The sequence below is a fragment of the Nicotiana attenuata genome, unplaced genomic scaffold (genome assembly GCF_001879085.1).
Source record: "Nicotiana attenuata strain UT unplaced genomic scaffold, NIATTr2, whole genome shotgun sequence".
Classification (NCBI taxonomy): domain Eukaryota; kingdom Viridiplantae; phylum Streptophyta; class Magnoliopsida; order Solanales; family Solanaceae; genus Nicotiana; species Nicotiana attenuata.
In genome coordinates this window covers 36,569-41,172 of record NW_017673203.1, presented here as the reverse complement: position 1 = coordinate 41,172, position 4,604 = coordinate 36,569, and positions in this window count along the sequence as shown.

Here is a 4,604-nt window from a genome sequence, read left to right as displayed (position 1 = left end):
TTTTAACGTTTTTAGTTTATTTACTTAATTCTTTCGGTTTTTTCGTTTTCTCGCACGCACACCCCTACCCCCCCCCTACCCCCCCCCCCCCCCCCCGCGCGGTTAATATTTTTTTTTTTTTTAAAATATTTTCAGATCTGGTTTTTTTATTTTTCAGTTTACAGGTTCGAAATTTTATGAGTTCCAAAGTTGAGTTTGGAGGTTTATGTGTTTGGAAGTTTGCGAGTTTAGAAATTATAGAGTTTATGGGTTCGAAAGTTTGCGGGTTCAAAAGTTTAGCGGTTTAGAAGTTTATGAAATTTATGGTTTTGGAAGGTAGTTGGTTCGAAAGTTTATGGCTTCATGTTTATTGTATCTAAATTGTTTATGAATACTCTTGAGAAGTTATTTTTCTTAATTTGCGTACCAAATACCGAAAAATGAGTAAGATTACTATTTATTTCTCAAGGAAAACATTTTTCGTTATACCAAACACACCCTATGAGGGGTGGAGATCCCCTCCGGTAAATTTTGGTCGAGTATTGTTCAATGCAGTTACCGATATATGCCACGTGTACACCCAAATAATTCAAAGTTGAGATTCCTTTGGTTATTAAACAACTAAAAATGAAAAAACAATGTTTAACACTAAAATAATAAGAAAACTCAATACTAACAACAGCCGTTTATATGGTCTCCCATTTTTCTCACTCTTAAAGCTACACGTAGACACCACCATGATGTCATAGTAAAACCTAAATATATAGTGTTCTGAGTTATTTTTACTATTAAAATTTTTTATTTTTTGAAGAGGTCCTTTCATCTTTTCGAAAAGAAATTGGCAAATAACACGTTGAAAGACAAGTATCATTTGTTTTATGGTGACACAAAAGCTTTTGATTAATGAGATTCATTTGAGTTGTTTAAATTTCATAATTATTACATAATATTTATATGTTAATAGATAAATGTGTACATTAAAAAATAAAAATAAAAACTTAATTTAACATATACCTAATGAGGAAGAGAATAAGAAATTAGTGCTTGAGCAAAAGTATTAAACACAGAAAGGTTATATGCAAATAATAGAAATTAAGTCAATAAAAAAATATTTGATAGAAAGAATTTACATTAAAAAATATATTAAAGTCCCCGTCATCACTAACTGTAACTCAAGTATAATTCTTATTATTATCCTAAACTGTTATGAAACAATTAAAGAAGAAGAAGAGTATTGCAAAGAAAAGTAGGGAGAGAGAATTCTTATTGATTTTAGGATGAATTACAAAGGAATAGAACCCTCTATTTATAGGGAAAGACTGACTTAGCCACCAAGTAATAATCCCTAAAATTTCTCTAAATATAGACATTCACCTTAAATACAATTCTATTTATAACACTCCCCCTTGAATGTCTATTCAACAGATAATGTGCCTCGTTAAAACCTTAACTAAAATAAAACCCAGTGGAAAAAAAATTTAGAGAAGGAAAAAGAGTACACATATGTAACAATACGCTTTTTGGTTGCCTCGTTAAACCTTGCAAGGAAAACCCAGTGGGACAAAACCTTATAAGAAAAAAAGAGTACAACGCGTATTAACTCCCCCTGATGAGAGCATCAATTCATATCTTTGAACCTTCGCATTCCAATCTTGTGCACCATCTTCAAAAGATCATTGGTAAAAATATGATAAACAAGTCAGCCATATTGACTTGAATGAATATTTTACACCTTGAAATCATTATTCTTGATAGATATATAATGTCTTCATATAATGTCGGGGAATGGCTCTTCAATATCTCCATATAGGTATTCTCGCTATCACATTATCATGCTTATAGTTATAGCGAGATACATATGTGCACAATTGCATTTAGGATATGGTACTTCAGGACCAAGAATTGTATATCCTCTAAGCGATTTAAATCCTTCAAGGATTGTCATATAAGTTAAGTCATATAATTGACTTTAGATGCATATCAAGTTTTCATGTCATGCTAGACATATAAGATATCGAAGACTTATTGCACATACCATTGACTTTATACTTTCAAGTGTTTGAACTACATGTCTTTCATATGAAACCAATTCTATTTCGAAATTGTTTCTCCAGACTTAAGATCCTCATATATATTTAACGATATTATAGATGTCGTCGACAAATACTTTATATCGGTTCCAACCTCCTTCTTTTTCATAAAGACATAACATAGAGATCTCTTCATTCATATATTCAGGTACCTGAATCTCTCATGAGATTTTATGAAGTGTTATGTCATGTGATCTTCTAGATCACTTGCCTCCTTATTATGATCATTTTGATCATTTGCTCATCTTTTTTTATCAAGAAGTTTTATTTGAAACCGATTTGTCTATACGCTTTAAGCGTACCATAGACTTTGTCCTTAAATTCTAGGACTTATTCTAATAGGAGCATTTGCAGTGAGAATATAGTTACTTTCTTTGGGCCACCAAATGCGTCTGGCATGCTTTGCAATATATTGCACATGAATTATCTTTTTATGAACTTCAAGTCATATTATATTATTCGAGGATCTAGATGTAGAAATGATAATTCATTTGTGATGACCCAAAAGGTCATCACTCGTTTTGAAAGTAAATTCTATGTTCCGAGGCCTTAAAACCTCCTTTTTGTTTTACCTCGATTTGCGTGCACAGTCTGGACGTGTATCCGGAAAGCCATTATGTGAAAATGTGTGAAAAATAATGAATTTTGCCTTTAAAATAAATTTAGGTTGACTTTGGTCAATATTTTGGGTAAACGGACCCGGACCTGTAATTTAACGGTTCCGGAGGGTCCATAGCAAAATATAGGACTTGGGCGTATGCCCGGAATCGAATTCCGAGGTCTCAAGCCTGAGAAATGAATTTTTAAAGAAAATTATTTTCTGGAATATATATGAGTTTTTGAAAATGAAATATGTTTGAATTTGATGGTATCGGGCCCGTATTTTGGTTCGGAGCCCGGTACAAGTTTGAAATAATAATTTGGTTGAATCTGTAAAATTTGGTAAAGATCGGAATTGGTTTGGTATAAAACGGACTTAAAGTTGAGAAATTAGAATTTTGGGTGTTCTTGGATGATTTCATGAATTTGGGGTTCAATTCATAGTTGTTGACGTTATTTTGATAATTTGATTGCACGAGCAAGTTCGTATGATGTTTTTAGGTTGGTGTGCATGTTTGGTTTGGAGCCCCGAGGGCTCGGGTGAGTTTTGGATAGGCCACGAAATGGAATTGAACTTAGGAAGTTGCAGGTTTTCAGCTGGTATGTTGCAGGTCTGCAGGCTTCACAAATGCGAAACCTGGCTTGCAAATGCGAGCTAGCAAATGCGAACGCTGATCGCAAATGCGATTATCGACCTGGGCTGCCTTGGTCGCAAATGCGACGTTTATATCGCAAATGCAATGTCGCATTTGCGAAAGGTCCCTCGCAAATGCGAAGGTGACCGGAATTGTACTGGGTCGCAAATGCGACAAAAGCTTCACATTTGCGAAGTTAACAGTCTGAGGGGTTCGCAATTGCGAACCCTGGTCGCAATTGCGACATCTGCAACCTGCAAAATCATAACTTAGACGCATTTTCAACCATTTTTACAACTTTTTCAAAACCTAAACTCTCTTGGGCGATTTTCTAAAGAAAAGTTCTTCTCCAAACCGATTGTAAGTCATTTCTAACTCGTTTTCATTAATTTTTAACATCTTTTCTCATGATTTCAACTCAAAATCAAAGGTTTTTATGGGGAAATTTGGGTGTTTTGGGTAGAACTTATGTTTTTTAAATTTTGGGGATTTGGACCTCTATTTGAGGTCCGATTTCTAAACAAATTATATATTTGAGTTCGTGGGTGAATGGATAATCGAGTTTTGGTTCGAACCTCGGGTTTTGACCATGTGGGGCCGGGGTCGCTTTTTGACTTTTTGGGAAAAACTCTAGAAAATCTATTTTCATGTACTAGAATTGATCCATTTAGCATTTATTGATATAGTTAAGTAACTTGTGGCTAGATACAAGCGAATTAGTGGTGGAATCAAGAGGTAAAGCGGTAGTTGAGGCCTGAATTATGTTCGTGGCATCGAGGTAAGTGTTTGGTCTAACCTTGGCTTGAGGGATTAGGAGTTGTGTCTTATTTGCTATGCGTTAACTGTGGAGTACGACGTATAGGCATGGTGACGAGTATCTATACGTCGGTGTCAAGCATGCCCGTGAGTCTTGTATTGTAATTGTTGTGACTCCGTCGTGGTTTACTCATGATTAATATGATGATTTGTATTATTGTTCCCTTGCCGGGATGTTGTTGTTATATTATTGTTCCCTTGCCGGGATGTTGTTGTTATATTATTGTTCCCTTGCCAGGAAGTTGCACGCCTGCAATGGTAATATATGAAATGGGAGCGGGTTGCACGCCTGCAACGGTAATATATGAAATGGGAGCGGGTTGCATGCCTACAACGGTAATATATGAAATGGAAGCGGGTTGCACGCCTGCAACGGTAATATATGAAATGGGAGCGGGTTGCACGCCTGCAACGAGATACATGAAATGGGAGCGGGTTGCACGCCTGCAACGAGAAAGAAATGAAAGTGAATACTGTGTTATTT